At 46.1% G+C, this 20,049-nt stretch overlaps 1 protein-coding gene across 1 annotated transcript in view; it reads left to right on the top strand.

Annotated features, from left to right (window-relative positions):
• Positions 1–20,049, top strand: part of LOC119162350 (uncharacterized) — a 246,514-nt gene that overhangs the window by 27,208 nt on the left and 199,257 nt on the right. The gene's annotated exons all lie outside the window — the stretch shown is intronic.

Genomic DNA, 20,049 nt, shown 5'->3' with positions numbered 1-20,049 from the left:
GAGGGCGTGGAGGAGCGTTGCGGTGCACTGCAGTGGCGCAGCTCATTGCTTCCGGTTCAGGTTGCGGTGTTTCTGCGACTCCAAGCGACTGCCGAACTTCTTCGCGGATATGGTACACTCTACTATGGTGGCTAGAATTCTAGCCACCATAACTCTACTGTAGCGTTGCATAAATCAGTTGCCAGACTTTTAGGTGGTTGTTGCCAGACTGCCATCAAGTTTAGTGGATAAATTTGTTTCTGTAGTTGTGGCTTCTTCGTGAGGGTTTAGTGTCGTCCGCGGTGCATTTTGCGAGTGCGTGTTACGTTGGCCGTTTTAATTAACAAAATGAACGTAAAACGAGTTTATTAACAAAATGAACGTAAAACGAGTGTTCCAGAAGTCGGGGCGCGTTCTCTTGCTGTGTGCGCCGCTGTGCAATTAAGAGATCGTGTCTGAGAGTTAGGGAAGCAACGACGCGTCGTCCGCTGTGCATTTCGCGAATGCGATGAACTTTTTCACGAGTGTGTGTGCGACGTAATTAACGCAATGAACCGCGCGTTACAGAAGTCGGGGCCTGTTCTCTTGCTATGTGCGCAGCTGTGCAATTCAGAGATCGCGTCTCACTATTAGAGACGACGGGGAAAACTGAATAGAGTCCCAGCAGGCGGTGCGGTGCGCTGCCCCCCCCCCCCCCCCCCTTTCGTTTTTTTTTTTTCACAGCTGATCGTGCCGCGTCGACCGCGTGCCACGACGGGGACGCGACCAGCCACCGTCGCTTGCAGGGCCCCACTCGCAATTAACACAAACGACCCAAATTCCAAATAATGAATGCTTATGCGGGGTCCCATTTACAGGTACGCGCGAGTCACGCTTAATTCGCTCCAACTGCGTTGATAAAGCAGCCTTCCAGGCGTTTATAGCTGTAGCATATCCGACGTACCCCGATTAGCCAGCCTTGGGACGTTTATTCGTCACATGTACACGAGTCCGAACGATGTCTTGTGCTGACACAGCTAGGGGAAGCGTAGCGTCCCCGTCGTGGCACGCGCGGTCAACGCGGCACGATCAGCTGCGAAAAAAAAAAAAAGGGGGGGGGGGCAGCGCACCGCCTGCTGTGACTCTATTCAGTAATTTTCCCCGTCGTCCCTAATCTAGTGAGACGCGATCTCTTAATTGCACAGCTGCGCACACAGCAAGAGAACGCGCGGTTCATTGCGTTAATTACGTCGCACACACACTCGCGGACAAGTTCATCGCACTCACGAAATGCACGGCGGACGATGCATCGTTGATTCCCTATCTCTGAGACACGATCTCTTAATTGCACAGCAGCGCACGTCAGTGAAGTTGGTGATCATCTCCCATTCCGACTAAGGTGCAGCGGTAGCGTGGAGCTCAAACAGGTCGAACCAGTCTTGTACGGGTCCATCGTCTAGCTGCTGCTCCTGTGTATTTGGGGATGGGAAGGTCAGTCGATGGTTCCGTCATGATGCTTGTCAATGTGTGCAGCTAGGATATGCTTTGGCAGACCGTGTGTCTTCAGCGCGTCTCGTTGAAAACGTCGTCGATGAAGTGGCAGGCAGGTCTTCATCCTGTCGGCTTATATGACGGTATGATGATTGGGGGATGTGGCCTGGCCTATATGCATGTGTTTGTTGACAAAATAGTGTTAAAGAGCTCGTTTCGCAGAAATTCTGGTGTTAGTGCTGTTGGTTGTGAACGTAAAATGATCATCTTATGCGTGACCAAAAAATCGAGAAGGATGCAAAAAAATAAATTAATTATAAAAACTCCTGCAGCAGAGTGGAGACCGAACTAGGGTTGTTTGGGCCCAAATGGCTATCGAACCATGGTCGTTTGCATGGCAGGCGGATTTTCTACCACATGACCACGCCTCTGCTTGCGAAAGCGGTGAAAAGTACTTGCTCTGTTTAGAAATGCAGTGAAAGTAGCTCTCATGCTTTACACACATGTGCGTCCGGTACTCATGCTTCACAATGCAACATGAAATATTTTAGTAATAATGCATGGTACAAGCGTCCATTGCCAACGAGGGTCAGATTATGTGATTATTATAGTGGCTCTGTAGTTGAAAGCTGGTACCGCACTACAAAAAGCACAAACGCTACCTATTTCCTTAAGGCCACGTAGTGGGTACATAGCAAGTTCAAAAAGGTTTCATGCAGTAAGCGTTTGAAATACGCACTAGAAACAGGATGTCGGTATCGTGTTCAACTATTAAAGGCGAAGCTTGAGGGTTCCCTAATCACTTCTTCTTTCTCTACTTCTACCATCAATTACTGCCTCTGTGTATATATATATATATATATATATATATATATATATATATATATATATATATATATATATATATATATATATATATATATATATATATATTAAACCCAGTCCTGTGCTTGCTGCTGCCACTTTATACTCGCAAACTTCTTAATCTCATCTGCACACCTAAGCTTCTGTCTCCCCCTAACCCGCTTCCCTTCTCTGGGAATCCAGTTAGTTACCCTTAATGACCCGCGGTTATCCTGTCTACGCGCTACATGCCCGGCCCATGTCCATTTCCTCTTCTTTATTTCAACTATGATATCCTTAACCCTCGTTTGTCCCCTAATCCACTCTGATCTCTTCTTGTCTCTTAAGGTTACACCTACCATTTTTTTTCCATTCCTTGCTGCGTCGTCCTCAATTTAAGCTGAACCCTCTTTGTAAGTCTCCAGGTTTCTGCTCCGTAGCTAAGTACCGGCAAGATACAGTTGTTATGTACCTTCCTCTTGAGGGATAGTGGCAATCTACCTGTCATAATTTGAGAGTGCTTGCCGAATGTGCTCCACCCCATTCTTATTCTTCTAGTTACTTCAATCTCGTGGTTCGGCTCTGCAGTTATTACCTGCCCTAAGTAGACATAGTCTTTTACAACTTCAAGTGCACTATTACCTATCTCGAAGCGCTGCTCCTTTCCGAGGTTGTTGTACATTACTTTCATTTTCTGCAGATTAATTTTAAGACCCACTTTTCTGCTCTCCTTGTCTAACTCCGTAATCATGAGTTCCAATTCGTCCCCTGAGCTACACAGCAATGCAATGTCATCGGCGAAGCGCAGGTTACTAAGGTATTCTCCATTACCTCTTATCCCTAACTGTTCCCATTCTAGGCTTCTGAAAACTTCCTGTAAGCACGCGGTAAATAGCATTGGGGAGACTGTGTCCCCCTGCCTTACACCCTTCTTGATTGGTATTCTGTTGCTTTCTTTATGAAGCACTATGGTAGCAGTTGATCCCCTGTAGATTTCTTCCAGAATGTTTATATATACTTCATCTACGCCCTGATTCCGCAGTGTCTGCATGACGGCTGATATTTCTACTGAATCAAACGCCTTCTCGTAATCTATGAAGGCTATGTATACTGGTTGGTTATACTCTGAGCATTTCTCTATTACCTGATTGATAGTATGGATGTGGTCAATTGTTGAGTAGCCTGTTCGAAATCCTGCTTGTTCCTTTGGTTGATTGAATTCTAATGTTTTCTTTACTCTGTTAGCAATTACCTTTGTAAATAGCTTGTATACTACAGAGAGCAAGCTGATCGACCTGTAATTCTTCAAGTCCTTGTCATCTCCTTTCTTATGTATTAAGAATATATATATATATATATATATATATATATATATATATATATATATATATATATATATATATATATATATATATATATATATGTATATATCAAAGCGCTCGCACTTTCATGTGGTTTTTTATTCATACACACAGCACTTGTTCAATGGCGTACAAAAGGGAGTCGGTCTTTAGCAGCATGCACTGAGACAACACATATATGCACGTAATGCATGTAACACGCGATGCTTTTTATGCATTACCTCGCAACTTTTTGCATAAATACAAATATGTTGATGGCCGCCTCCCCAACAGTACACATTTGTATCATTTAATGATTTTTTAATGATCACTACGTAATAGCTCATAAAGATGTGTTTCTAAATGTGAAACAATACTTATAAAACAAAAAATACTTTGAGCATTTCTATCTCCTTCTCTACCGGCCAGCAACGTCTTGGTGCTATCGTAGCTGACTCATCACTTTAGTATAGACCGAAATCGGTAATAGGTGGCACGAGGGTATGAGAATAGGCATATAATCCCGATATAACATGAAAATTACGTGTGCGCCATGAAACTCTTTCTTGTAGTCATGTGTCTCACATACCCGTATACCACAGGCTGTGATATCTGGGTACGCGCCTCAAAGTTTCTATCTATACCTATAAAAATGGCAACAACAGACATCGGTAATTGAAACGCGAGAACCTTTAAAAATGCGGCATCGGCAGTGGTTAGCCGACGACTGTAAGGAATAAAAATCAGTATCCCAGCAACAATCTAAACCAAGTATTTCGTGCGGCAGTCAGGTATTGTACCAGAAAAACATGATAGGTATTGAATCTGCTTTGGAAAAGGTCCTGTGCAGACTGACAATGCTAGCTACCTGACTTTATAACAAGGAGATAAACATTGCATATTTACTCCTACTATACAGTTGCACGTCATGTCCGGTTAATATAAATTATAGCTTCAGCGTCAGCTTCACTTTTAACAACCTCATAAAGATTATATACACACTATTTGACTCAGCAAGATATAACCAAGCGTTGCTCGGCAATGCAGGAATGCACTAACGAATGATATTCACATCATTGCACAATACTGCGTACTTTGTTTTTATCAAGTTCACGTCCGTGCCGAAATGTGAATGTTGAGGTTGTATCATGTCACCACTACTACATCTACTTGAACACACCGTAACACATGCTCGAAGTAAAATAAGAAATGTGGCATTGGCTCGTTGACAGCTTCGTATGAAACCGATTCCCACAGTTTATGGGATCCGTCGAATTTTTATGCGGAACAAATAGTATGCCGGGGTTCACTAAGACTTCAGCGATGCGTTTCTATCACGGAAATGACGTTGAAAAAATGGACGCAATCACATGTCAATGAAAAAAGTTCCTTCAAGGGGCATGTAACCGATCACCTCTCGATCCGCCACCACAAGTTCCATGCGCGCTATCCACAACTGAACGGCCACAGATCGTAACTGCTATACAAACGCGTAATATATCTCGCTCTTTCTTCTTAAAGTGCTCTTGTTTAGCGGGGTAGTGTCACCCTCTTGCTGCAGTAAAGTAAATCATTATTACTGTGGACTTCGTGAAAAGCACCTGCAAAACCTTCTACTGCCCATCTGTCCCACTTGTCCGCCCCATTCCACATTAAACGGTGCTGTAGCTGTCAACCACTAAAACATACATTTGGCAAATCCTCCTTTATCAAGGTACAGTAAACATTCAATTACTTCTGAAAAGGCGCGCTTTATTTTCATGCTGTACTAATTTCTATGACGGAGGGATCAACCATGTTTTCTTAATTTCAGTTTTTGATTGCTGTTATACTTTATTTTCGTAATAAGTCTTACACTTTCTCACATATATTGAAGATTGTGTGTAATATAATTTACCCTGTTTGCTAATGGTCCAAAGAGTGTAACTGCTGGTGCATGCAAATATTAACGTTATTACTATTATTATATTGCTCTTATTACGCACATCTCAATCAGACAACCGTACTTACTCCGTGTTAGGAGCTCTGAGGAAACTGGCATGGATTTTCTACAACACCATCTGATGGCTCTCACAGCATATTCACTGCCGTGGCAGTGGCAGATTATTGACTGCAAAGTATCTATCGAGTAAGTTACTAAACACACACCTACTGCACACATTCGCACGCACTTCCTGGAACTTCAACATAAGTGCATTTGCCCAGAATTCTTTACAGATTCGTCTTATACTGCTGTGTTCCATGCAGCTGTTGGCCCATCTTTCTCAAATTCTGGTATTCTGCACCCCTAAACAAGTGTTTTTACCACAGAAGCCCATGCAATATCTGTGGCCGTCAAGCATACCAAGGAATTGCAACGACATTGCATGGTTATATACAAAGATACCTTCAGCATCGTAACTTTAAAAACTCTAAAAAACTTAGAAATTCTGTCCTAGTGTCGCTTTACTTTCTTTTCTGCACGATCTACACCCTCAAACAACATGTTTTTGTGTGCCGGGTGCCAGTGCACTGCGAGATCGCTGGAAACGTGGTGGCGGGCCTGCTATAGCTGCATCTGCGCACGACCACGCACCCGCCAATACATCCATGGCCGTCTCTGCACTTGATATAAAACCTTTCCTTTGGCGTGAGCGCAGGGCATGCTGGCAGTACTAATGGTATAGGCTAAGGGAAAACAAACTAGAAGTTATCAAACCGATACTTCAAGAGTGGCCACCAGTATACAGATCACGCTATGCACAAGTAACGCTTACCAGGCTACAAATAGGATACACTCACTCAACAGATTCATACCTTTGGTCCAATGGCAATCTGCCATTCTTATGCGATTCTTAAGGAGAAAAGTGAGCCCCGTAACTGTCTTCATCAGAGTGCGACACCTCAACAGTAGCTCACGAGGGATGGGGGTAAGGAGGGATTTAAAGGATAAGATTAAAGGTGTAGAGATAGAGAGGGGGAAGGAAAGAGCTTGGCGCAGTGACAGCGACACTCAGAAGCAAGGAGAAGATAGGAAAGATGGACACGGTCGTTGGAGTCGGAGGACGGGTTCACCCTTCAGCGAGAGCTCCTGTCGGCGGCAGGAGATGACGTAGGGCGAGCCAGTCAGCCAGAGCTGCGCTGTCATCGCAGATAGCAGGGGTACAACGGGTCAGCATGAAATCCAGAAAGCGAGATTTGGAGAACCACTTACGGTTCTCCACTTCCTCATTCAGTGCAATGAGTTAGATACTTTCAGAAAGAATTGTGTTTTTTTTTATTGCTGTAACGACAACAGATACCCTTTCACCCTTTAGTGTTCATCGGTAGGGAACCATTTTTGATGATGAAGTGTGGGGTTTAAGATCCCACAATTACCACATGATTATGAGAGACGCCTTAGTGGAGGGCTCTGGAAATTTCGACCTCTCGGGTTCGTTAACGTGCACATGATTCTCAGCACACGAGCCTACAGCATTTTCGCCGCCACGGAAAATACACCCGCCAGAGCAGGGATTCGATCTCGCGACCTTGGAATCAGCAGCCGAGTACCTTAGCCACTAGACCACCGAGGCGGGGCATGAAACCATTTTTCTCACGTAAATCGTTGCTGGTATTTTTAAAAGACATGCTTACTTTTAATGCCATATATCCAGGCACTCCGTGGCACGACCTCTAAAAAGAGGTCGCTGCTGCAGTGGCTATACATCTCCACCCTTGTTTGAATATCAACGCTTTTCGCCGTTCACTCTCGCTACACATCTTTCACGTCAGTTATTATTTTAATACTTCTATGCTTTTACCTGCCTTAGCACAAGGAATTTCAATGCCCCTATACAGCCACGTACCGTATCATTCTTCACATCTCTTGTCTACTGAAATGCCGTTGTTTGGCCATCGAAAGGTCCTTGCGCCATAAAATACCACACATCATCATTCCATAATTTTATAGTTTTTATTCACATCTTTTATGCTTCTATATTGCATAAGGTTTTAGGCCTCTCTACAGCTGTAATACACGCTGTCATGGCAATCATTGGTCATCGCTTGCATCGTATAAAAGATATGGCGCTCTTTGGCCACTTATGGCCCTTGCTCCACAAAACCTCACTAATCATTATCAAGGCGAATGAAAACAGTGTATGTGTGTATTCAATACCAGAATCATAGGTGTTTATTTTATTATCAGTGGCTCTTCCACTACCTGCTTTAATTTTGATCCACCACTGAGAGAGGTCCTCCTCTCCAAATGCTGAAATATTCTTCACCATAAAGGACTGGAGTTTCTTGCTCAAGATTGCACGTTATCAAAAAAAAAAGTATGCTAGCCATGACAATACGAATTTTGATGGCATCTGCTCAAGCCTAATTAACTTATCAATCAGGATGGGCCATTTCGCCAAATTCTCAACTTGGCAAGCTTCAAGACGTTTGTATGCTGCAATGACCTGACTAAGAAAAAGTTTAAGTGCTAGTCTACTTTGAATTCTACGACACTGCGTGGTACCAATTCTAGGATTAACGCATGAAATTATGCACCTTGTTCATGTGAACTTTCTGTTCCACTGGTGGGCTTATTATTATAAAATGAAGAAAGATAGTTTTGGAATAGTAGTTTATCAGAATGAGACATGATTTAGTATTTCTAATTGGTATTGCTTTCAAGTTTATACCATCCTACAAAACTATCCCATTTTAGAGGCTTAGCTGCTATGGTGGTGTGCTTCAGCACGAGGGTGCAAGTATTCTGGTGTAGATATGCAAGTAAGCCTGTTTTTTTTTAGTTGTAGTAAGAAAACATGTGGCATATCCCAAATATATCTTGGGAATCAATGTTATGTGAAGTATGCACATGAAAGATGATTGTGTTGTAATGTTTTATTGAGTGAAACATTACAAAGTGGCACTAAAGGTGTGTACAAATGCACTCACAGACGTATGTTAAACAGCCACATATGTTTTATCTAACGAGCTGTCTATACCCATATGAACAAGGATATTAGCAACACAGCAGTAAGCCGATATGAGAAAGCGCTGTTGCTCGCGACGATGGTAGCCCTGGACACTGCTAATTGAACTTCAGTGAGTGGCACCTAACTACAATTGACGTTCACCCGACATGACAGCTAGCTGTATCATAGGAGTACATCTAATGTTTATATAATGGTATAGCCAGCACTGCAACTATGCATTACATAAACTTTAGGGTCTACTTGAAAAGAAGCTTCGAAACCTGGCATGCAAGCCTCCGGTAGAATATTTATTCCCGTGCGCAAAATGTTGTGGTTCGATTCCTGCTGGGACACTGACATTTATTTTTTGCATTCATCGGGTCAACGTTTCCTATGTCACCTTTTTCATTACGCTCGTGCGTTAAAATTGCCCATGTGTGATCTTGCCGTTTCTTGGCAGATATAAAGTGTCAATCACCTGTGGCACATACCCACATACCAGTGGCACATACCCGTGGCTTTGGTAAGTGCCACCAACAATCTCAAGTTCCCACGCTTCTCTTTTTGAATTTTCAACCACTATCAGAGGAATGAGCTACATGCAGCAGTCTCCTCAGAACAGCTGCTCTCTTTGGTTGCTGACACAGAGTGACACAAGGTTTTGCTTATGGCCTCTTGATACTTGCTGAATTCACCATTCATTTTTTTTTCTCTTCAAGTTAAACGCATATTCTTCAATCTCTAAAGTGGGGTGCCGTCAAAGCTGAACTGTGTTCTGTCAGAGGCATATAGTTTTTATCTTTCCTTCATCGAGATATATGAGTCACGTGCGGTTGTGAAATGGTGATCGAAACCCTTAAAGAAAAAGCCACCTGGAGCAGCCTTGGGTGAATGTGGAAGGTCAGGCAAATTTTGACCCATCCATCTTTCAGAAAATGTTAAATTCATAAAGCCCTTATGCACACTTGTTTAGATATAAGACCTGTTGCAAAATGTATAGTTCCTTTAGGACAGTTTTTTTTCGTTATTTAACTTTTCAGGGTACAATAAAATATTTGACACATGCCCCCCCCCCCCCCCCCCCCGCAAGAAAATGTTTACAGTTGGCGCCGAATGTTTACAGTTGGCGAAGCTGAATATAGCGTGTCTCTGTACTAATGCGCACTGTAAATTTCACATTTTCTACAGTATGAGGTCTCAAAACTAGTTCAAGTCTAACGTAGTTGGACAGGTAATGCACTATGTAAAAATACTAGCGGCTGTTCTAAGGGGCATTGCATATGTTTAAGATGACCCCTTTCGCGTAGAGTTCATGTCTCGGAGGTACACGCGTTCCTTCAGCTCGGTTCCCTGGCTGCCTCCTCGTATTATAAGCACTTGGAAGTTGCATAAAACAAGCCAAGTAAGCGCAACAGCATGTGGTTAAAACAACATCAACCTTTGAGAAAGCAATAACTATTATCTTCCTTAAAATGCATGCAAAAACTGAGTCGTCACCGACATAAATGTTGTGACAATGTTACTTATACTCGGGTTTCTCATGAAACAATCGAGTGCATGTGTACCCATATGAGGAACAGCCAGTGCTCTGGATATCGCAGAGACTGTCGAAAAACGACCGTATGATTTAATCGTGGTTTCGATACATCTCTTTGTAGTTCACCAGTAGCCAGTTATGATTTAGCGCAGCTCAAAGCGCTGCTTTGAGTGATAAGCTAGGCGGATCCGTGCAAATTCTGATTTCGATGTGTGTGAGTGTGTATGGGCAGTCCCTTGAAACAGTCAATGTCCCACGGAAATTTCGGCGTGCTCGTGCACTATTGCGCGTAGAAGCTGTGCATACACTGATAAAAACTCAGAAACCCATTAAACGCGCTAAAAACGAGCAATTACACGCTTTTGCAGGCTTCGGCGCGCGCACTCTTGATGCAGACGCTTCTTAGATATTCAGCACCTGGATGGATGGATGGATGGATGGATGGATAAATGGATGGATGATAATGACTGTACCCTTTAGATCGGGCGGTGGCTAGCGCCACCACGCCGTAATCTTTAATGAATCAAAAACTAGATTTTTCCCCCTTAATTAGTGAGGTTGAGGATCCGTACTTTGCAGCGAAGGGTTCAATTTTCACTAGTGCCTTGACTTTAGCCACCAATCAGATAACCTCCTTCTAGTTAATTCTACCGGCTTAAAGGGCCACTCACCAGGTTTGACAATTTTGAGCTGACAAGCGCAATGCGTAGACGAGGCGTTCATGATCACGTCTGCCAAACATTGCAACGCAACACGCCACAGAAATGGGTCAAATTTCAAAATGAAAGCTGCTCCCCCTCCCCTCTGCCGGCGCACGCGTAGAGATTGAGGGCATGACGTAGGCGTATGAATGGCCCTACGTACTGTTATGCCTGCGAGTCCACAGCGAATGTCCGTGCCTCTGAAAAAGGCAATCTGTGTCAAGGCCAGCCCGCCTGACGCGAACAACTCAATGGCGTAAATTCGCGCGGCGCCTTTCTGGCGCGCACGTGCAGTGAGTCAGCGCAGCCGCGAGCCCGTCAAGTAAACAACCGGCGTCTTCCTGTCTGGCGGCTGACGCCACTCGTCCTTGGGTGTCACTCGTCCTTGGGTGCAGCCACCTGCAGCGCAGCCTCTCCAGATTCGATGAGAAAGAAGGACGCGGCCCAGCGGCGACCTCATTGGAGGATTCTGACCTCGCGACCAGCGGCGCTTCGGGTTGGACATTTGGGTTGGACCCGGGGCATATAAAAGAAGCCCTGCGGCGCGTCGAGAGAGCCCTCTTTGACAGCAGACCCATTTGAGAGCAGACCTATGTGTTAGAGAGGAGAGCTCGGCTCTTCGAGTCTCTGTCGGCCCCAGTGCCGAATTTGTAACGCCTCTGTATATATGCTGTACATAAACCTTGTTTAACTCACCGTCGTCTCGTCCGCTCGTCTATCAGCTCTGCGCAGAAGCAGTCGCGAGCTGAGAAACCTACGCTACCACACGGCTGGTGACCTTCCCTGCGGAGTTCGAAGCAGTGGCGCCTTCGGGTCCGTGTTGGCGTCGCCGTCTTTCGTAACAGTGGTTGCAGCAGTGAGATTTCGAGGCGCCCTTCGTAACGTCGTCGGAGGTGCGCTTCGCAACAGTGGTTAGCAGCTGCGGGATCGGCCGGCATCAGCGACATCGATGCGGTGGGTGCCTGATGTTTTCCCCTCAGTTCACCAGACTACTCTAGCTCAGGTTATAGTAGTTTAGAGAAGGGCTGTGTGAAGCATTAGAGTGAGCTTTGATCGTTTCAAGCCAAGTCGAAGCGCTTTGAAACCAAAGTTAATGCGGAGGGTGTAAACACGGGAGTGTTTAAAATTGCTTGCGCGTCTTGCTAGTAGGCTTATAGTGGGTACGGCAAGTAGATTCTGAACAGGGGCAAACAGCAAGATGCTAGTGTGAACGATGGAGAACCTTAAAGTGAAGGAACTCATCGAAATTTGTGAGGAACTCGGCATTACTTTGGGCCGTGCGAAACGAAAGCAAGCGATCCTTGAGATCATGAAGGATGAGGGAGTGTCGGCTGAGGAAGTCGATGAGGCCTGGGTGGATATCAAAGCACGACGCGAGGAAGCTGAAAGGCGAGAAGCTCGCGAACGTGAAGAAGCTGAAAGGCGAGAAGTTCGTGAAGAAGCTGAAAGGCGAGAAGCTCGCGAACGTGAAGAAGCTGAAAGGCGAGAAGCTCGTGAAGAAGCTGAAAGGCGAGAAGCTCGCGAACGTGAAGAAACTGAAAGGCGAGAAGCTCGCGAACGTGAAGAAGCTGAAAGGCGAGAACGTCGTGAGCGCGAGGAGGCCGAGAGACAGGAGCGCCTCGAGTTGAAACGAATAGAATTGGCAATCCTACAGTGTTCGCAGGCGCCTAGCGTAGCTTCTCCGACGATTCAGGTCAGCGGTTTTAGAATTCGGGACCAACTGCCACCGTTCGTAGTAGGCGAGGACATGGCGAAGTATCTCGTCAAGTTTGAACACGTCTGTGAGCGAAACGCTTTGGAGCGGTCTCTTTGGGCGCAGAACCTGTTAGCTCTTCTTCCCGGCGAAGTGTCCGACGCGATAACTTGCTTGTCAAGGGAAGCGTTTGAGAGCTATGATGAGGTTAAGGAAGTGCTTATGAGACGTTACAAGTTGTCACCCGAGGCTTTCAGGCAAAGGTTCCGGTATGCTAAAAAGGGGAATGAGTCACACGTTGACTTCGCGTTTCGTCTTAAAGCCGATTTAATTGAATGGCTCAAGGGCGAAGGTGTTTATGACGACCGCGATAAAGTGGTGGAATGCGTTGCATTGGAGCAATTCTACCGCTGCATCGAGGAGGATGTCAAACTTTGGCTGCAGGACAGACTTGGTGAAGTACAGCTAAACAAGGCAGCAGAGTTAGCTGAGGAGTATTATACTCGCCGAAAGTTGCATAGCAGGGCAGTGCGCGTGGAAAAGGATGAAAGGAAAGAGGGCTTTTCAAAGAAACCTGATCAACGGAAACCCGCTCCGTACCGTAATTTCAAGAAGGACCCGTCTCTTACGAAGGACACTGTAGGGGAAGGGCAAACGGAAGCGGAGAAATCGAGTGAGGTTCCTAAGCAACGCACTGATACCACACGGGCATTTGAATCACGGAAGCCGCTAATCTGCTACAACTGCAAAAAGGAAGGGCACATCGCGATAAACTGTCAGGAAAAGTTTGCTTTCGCAACAATCCGAGAATTAGAAAAAGACATGCGGTTGTTGGAGCCGTATCTCTAACAATTTAGGGTGAATGGGAAAACGTGCCGAGCACTTAGAGACTCAGCGGCAACCATGGATGTTGTCCATCCTTCATTGGTGTCTCCGGATGACTTTACAGGAGAATGCGCGCGGATCAGGCAAGTCGCCGAGGAGCAGAGTGTTTGCTTACCAATCGCCACGGTTGTCATTGAAGGCCCGTTCGGTAAGTTTCGCACCGAAGCGGCTGTGTCTGCCACGCTTCCCGATCGTTTTCCTTATCTTTTCTCCAACAACTCAGAGCAGCTTCTCAAAGAGCAGGGTAAATCATTCTTCCCCAACTTAGCGTATATGGCCCTCACGCGATCGCAAGCGCGGAAGCTTTCGCAGAAGCTTGATCTTGCTCAATGCGGTGAACTCTCAAGTGACCTTGTCGGCGGGTCGACGGAACCTCAGAGAGGAAATTTTCCGCGTGAGTCATGTGAGCAGTCACGCGAGCGGCCCGTCGCCGAAGCGACCGGCGCGGTATGCGTAGGGGGAGACGACATGGCGCCATTGTGTCAGAGCGAGAGGGCTGCAACGCTCTCGCCTGTAGCGGAAAGTTGGAGTGAGCTGTCGAGAGTTGATCGAGAAACGCCCATTCGAGAGCAGCGTGCGGACCTCTCGATTAAAGCGCTAAGGGAAAGCCACATGAAAGCTGCACAAGTGTTGTCGAAGGAGTATAACGACAAATCGGCGAAAAAGCGCGCTTTTGAAGTAGGAAGTCAGGTAATGCTGCTGCAACCGTCCAAAAGAAACAAGCTTGAGGTTCATTGGGAAGGGCCCGCCAAAGTAATATCAATGCTTTGCGATACAAATTATGAAGTGAAATTAGGAAGGCGGCAGAACAAAATTTATCACAGTAACTTGAGGAAACCATACGTTCAACGTCAAGCGGTCGTAAATTTACTTTTAAGTGATTCAGAGGAAGAGGGAGCGGAAGTTTTGAGTTCTAGTGATGTAATCGAAAGGGGATCGGAGGTAACCTTGGAGCAGTTGAACCTAGAGCCTAGGTTAAGTGAAGTCCGGAAGGAGGACCTGAGAAGGATTGTTTCCGAGTTTGGAGACGTGTTTTCGGACCGCCCCGGAAACACGAGGGTGATCGAACACGATATCGAGCTAAGCGGTGAGGAGTCAATCCGTAGCAAGCCGTATCGTTGTTCCCCTTTGCAACGTCGCAAGTGTGAGCCGCTTTTGGTACCGCATAGGTATTGTCGCCTAAAAGTGGCCGGTAACTGAGGTGGAGCATAATACTCCGACAGCGCAACTTTGACGTTCGCTAAAGAAAAAAGGAAAGCTAAACGCTAATGCAGGTGCATTGAGCAGTGCGTTCTAGCTAGTACCTTCTCCACCTTTTGGTTTCTCGCTGGCGATTCGGGGCAAAATTTTGTCCTCATCACGACCTGGGCTGAGCGCTCTCGTTCAGAGTGATCTCAAGGGGCCAACTTTATGTTCTATTCTAATTCGTTAAGTTATTGTACGTGTAAAAATTTGAGTTGTCATTTTAAGAGTCTTGTGTCCCACATGTGCCTCTTGATGTAGAGGGAACGAAATTCCGATAGACGCGTAGCTAGGTATATGTTGTACTATACTTTGTCTGGTGTTCTGTCCGGTGACCGAGGGCACTTGCTTGTGTCGTCTGTTGTCTGTTGTCGAACCGTTCTTGGCAAGTTGCAGAACCATCGACAAGTGCTGAAACCAAAGATTCTCAGAAGAGACGAGCGAAGTTGGTCGGCAAGTTGTGGCGACAAGCCAGTGGAGCTGGGATCCGTCCTCAAGAATGGGATGTGTTCCCGGAACGGAGCCTGGAGCTGCATTCTCCCCATGGCCCTGGAGGCGAACCTGGAGGGACCTGGCGAACGAGCGCACCTGACATCCGAGCCACGTGGAAGCAGCTCGTCTTTTCGGCGCATTGTCTGGCGGTGGGGGTGCTGTTATGCCTGCGAGTCCACAGCGAACGTCCGTGCCTCTGAAAAAGGCAATCTGTGTCAAGGCCAGCCCGCCTGACGCGAACAACTCAACGGCGTAAACTCGCGCGGCGCCTTTCTGGCGCGCACGTGCAGTGAGTCAGCGCAGCCGCGAGCCCGTCGAGTAAACAACCGGCGTCTTCCTGTCTGGCGGCTGACGCAATGCGCGGCGACGTCACTCGTCCTTGGGTGCAGCCACCTGCTGCGCAGCCTCTCCAGATTCGATGAGAAAGAAGGACGCGGCCCAGCGGTGACCTCATTGGAGGATTCTGACCTCGCGACCAGCGGCGCTTCGGGTTGGACATTTGGGTTGGACCCGGGGCATATAAAAGAAGCCCTGCGGCGCATCGAGAGAGCCCCCTTTAACAGCAGACCCATTTGAGAGCAGACCTATGTGTTAGAGAGGAGAGCTCGGCTCTTCGAGTCTCTGTCGGCCCCAGTGCCGAATTTGTAACGCCTCTGTATATATGCTGTACATAAACCTTGTTTAACTCACCGTCGTCTCGTCCGCTCGTCTATCAGCTCTGCGCAGAAGCAGTCGCGAGCTGAGAAACCTACGCTACCACACGGCTGGTGACCTTCCCTGCGGAGTTCGAAGCAGTGGCGCCTTCGGGTCCGTGTTGGCGTCGCCGTCTTTCGAAACAGTGGTTGCAGCAGTGAGATTTCGAGGCGCCCTTCGTAACGTCGTCGGAGGTGCGCTTCGCAACAGTACAGAGCAATGCAGTGACGTTGTCCTCTACATAAACGAGTCTGCTCTGACGTTGTCAACAGTATAGCACGTGACATGACATAAATTATTAACAAAATTAACATGCGTAGTTTCTGTATTTGTTACTTTAAGTGATTACTAAAACTTGAAATAAATAATGAGACACAATAAAAATTGTGCGCGTTTTTCTTTTATTTTTTTTTTGCCGTGAAATGCTACGAGATGCGGGGCTAATGTGCCAGCGTTTCGCATGCGTTCGGGTCCCCGCGGTCAGCGCATTGAGCAGACGACCGCCACGGAACGCTCCTACGCGTTCGCACACTCATTGTGCTCATCTACTCTACCGCGTCTAAGGCAGCGTTTCCAAACAATCCCGAAAAACGAGGCAGAAGACCACAAATTAACGTTGTTCAACAAAGCAACGCCGCCCGCGTGCACGGGGGCTGGGTTCGGGCACGTCATGCGCACGTCACCTCTTGGTCGGATGCCGGAGAGGGTAGGGAAGAGATTTGGCTACGAAGGCTACGCGGAAGAGCGGCAAGGGATTCCAGCCAACGCCGACTAAATTTCAAGGCCGAAAGGCTGCCGCAGTGACGTCAGAGGGTGGGGGCCCAGTTACGCCGTGAACGCGGCGGAAAGCCTGCGTTTCGTTCGCGTTTTAGGAGAACCAACGCTCCCGCTCTCGCAGTTGCTGCGGCTTGATTTGGCCGAATAAAAGATGTGAAAAAAAAAAGTCTTACTGATCAGGCTCAGTTGGGCAACTGGGCCCCCAACCTCTGACGTCACTGCGGCAGCCTTTCGGCCTTGAAATTTAGTAGGCGTTCTTCAAGCTCGCCTCCTCTCACCCTCGTTTCACGCCGCTTCAAAAAACCTGTTTTCTCCGCTCGTAATGAACCGATTCGAAAAATTTTTGTGGCAAGAGGTTCCTCATCGGACACCCAACAACTTCCACTGTCTAACTAAAATTCGGTATAGGGCCTGGTGAGTGGCCCTTTAAAGTCTATGTTGCCCTCACTGTCCCTAAACCCCAGTGCTTTGAAAAGCTCTGCGCCATGAACCTGAACTACAGGGTGAAGCCCTTTACAGAACATTATCAAGTGTTCGGCAGTTTCTTCTTCCTCTCCACACGCACTGCATACCGTGTCTACCCCTTCGTATTTGGCCCGATATGTCTTTGTTCGCAATACTCCCGTCCTGGCCTCAAACAGTAGAGAACTACCCCGAGTATTATCATAGATCCTTTCCTTGGCTATTTCCTGCTTACAAGTTCGGTAGATCTCTAGTGCGGACTTCTTATCACCATGTGACTACAGCGCTGCCGCTACTGTCACCCACCGGAGAATCGGCCGAGATAGGACGCGGCACGGAGAAAGGAAAGGTGTGACGCGACCAGAGAACCATAGGGTTAATATGCAGAGAACATCTACCACTTTCATCTGCCGTCCCATCCTTGCACAAGGGCATTTTTTGACAGGCCGTAAATGCAAGCAAATTCATATAACGTAACACGTTTTTATTGATTGTGGTAGCTGATGTGCAGTAGAGTGAGTGGGGAAAGTATAAAAAAATTTCAAAATTGATTTTTTTAATCGTCGTCAGAAGTTTTCCTTGCAGGCTCTTTTCTTGAATTTAGTGCGATCATACCTTTTTATAGAAAAGTGATATTTATATGAGGTTTGGCAGTTTTATAAATGAACATGCTGAGAAAGTGATGATGAACTTTCTTCCCTCTGCTATGCGCCCTTTGTGAAATAAAGGCCTGCAAACTAGGCAGAAAAATTTTTTGTTAAATTTGAGAATTTTATAACAAAGTATACATTACGCAGACACTCGAAATGTAATTGAGCGAAGGACCAGTATACGCATATATGTAGCCAAACAAATTTGAGGTACGTAGTATTATATATTTTGTGTAATTAATTCATCAGCAAATTCAAAAAAACGCAGCGGAGCAGATGATTAAGCGTGGCACTCCACATCTCCATCATTATTGATTTACTGCGCTTCCAAGAAAATTTTTACGGCAAAACAAATTGCGGATCTCTTTTTTACAAAAATCAGGCAGCAATATACAAAATTTTGAATGAAATTTAAGAGGTCGACCAGCCATGCTGTGTTCGATCCTATACGTGGAATCACGCAGCTTACGCCAGCTGCGTCGAGCGTACTAATCTATTGACGAAAAATGTCGGGGTTTGCAGGAATCGAACCCAATCGTTCTGCGTTGCAACCAAGTATTCTGCCGCCGTCTGCGCCGGCTCAATTACGCTACATATCAGCTTCCCGCTACTGGTGTTGATAATATCCATGTCGCTGTTGGCATCGTTACGCAACATAACACATTTGACTGTTTAACATGTCTGCGTACATTTGTACATATCTTTAGCGAGACAAAAAAATACAACATAGCCATCTTTGATTAACACCGATTAACACGTGTGCACCATCCGAATTTGTTTCGCAATCGGGGCTCAACGTGTACCACGCATGGTCGCAACACATACCACCCTCCTGTGCGTAAGTACGCTGCTCCGAGAGCGTCATATCATGTGCATTATCCCAGAACAACCACGGATCCCATAACCTTGCGGAATTCATAACGCCAATCCAATTCTGTCATTAATGCTTCATCCCTTGGACCAGGGACATTACGCCATAGAGATTCACTCTATATATCTCAGACAGCGACGCACGCACAAGGCGGGCCTCCAGAACTGGTGTAAGAGAATTTTATTTACAGATATATCTTACATAGCGTATGTGCACACAGAGAGATAGACTATGATGATCATGCGTACACAGTGAAAGCTGTTATATACAGCCAAAATAACTTATTTGCGTATGAAGTGATGTACGTACGATGCAAAAATTGTACAACAAAGGCAAGACAATAATGAGCATCGAGATAAAGTTTATAAACGGGAAGGCCATATGCACAAACAGGGGTTCACATCGGTTCATGGGCGGGGGGTTGAAAAGGGGGTAACGATTTAGAGTACAAGGTACTCCACATAAAGCCGTCCCGGAATCGACAGGACTAAGACGACAGGGGGGGGGGGGTTACAAAAAGGGGGTAATGATTTAGAGCACAGGGTACTCTACTATGGGAGTGCTTAAAGCCGTCCCGAGGGTATTACAACGAATGACTGGATGGGAGTACAACAGCTACTGCTGAAACATCGACAAGCACAGTTTTAATCGAACTGGTCACCATCCAAGTCCACAAATGTGGTGCTGTTTTTCTTGTATAAAACTGACAAATGCAGACCATTTTTTTCTGCTACTGTGACATCCATTTTTAGTGCGCAATAATGCCTTGGTCTTAAAACACAAACCTTTATTTAGAAATATACCTAATAATTATTATCAGCGTGAAAAAAGATATGATACTGCCTGCGCTTTTAAACCCCTGATGAACGCAGCCTCTTATATTCTCATAGAATCTATCCGATTAATTTGGGTCTGGAGATGCTGTGTGGTAAAAAAAAAAACTGATAAGCTAACAAACATTAACGCTAAATGTATATATCTATGTTCACTTTTTTTATCAGAATGAGTTTTTGAAAAAAAAAAAATGTGAGGCTTTTTTTTCCCCCAAACGTTGCGATGACCGCAGTTATTTCATTTCTCCATGACGAGCCCACTACGAGCACAGAGAAACATAATTTTACGAGCGTTTCTGTTTGCTTTGAGCGCATTTGAAGCATTTACTGTGCGCGTTTTTTAATTTGTATCCTGTCTGTAGTAGCACTGGTACTCGTATGGGCTGAATGGTTTTATAAGCAGATATGGCCAAGTTCAGGGTAAAGAGACGGTCGCAACGAAAGTTCTAACGCCATCGACGTGAATGTTCCAACCTTTTTTCTTCCTCCATGGTTCGAACCAGCAATAGAGGAGGCGCTGTTCGAACCGTCGGCCATGCGGAACGTTGCGAACTTGAACGAGACCTTTTACTGAGTGGTAATGTGATAAAGCAGGAAGTTATATTGAGCTGTATTCTGGAGCTGCGATTTGCCCTTGCCGACACTGGAGA

This window comes from Rhipicephalus microplus, chromosome X, assembly GCF_043290135.1.
Source record: "Rhipicephalus microplus isolate Deutch F79 chromosome X, USDA_Rmic, whole genome shotgun sequence".
Classification (NCBI taxonomy): domain Eukaryota; kingdom Metazoa; phylum Arthropoda; class Arachnida; order Ixodida; family Ixodidae; genus Rhipicephalus; species Rhipicephalus microplus.
Note: the sequence above shows the minus strand (reverse complement) of the source record. Positions and strands in the feature narration are given on the sequence as shown.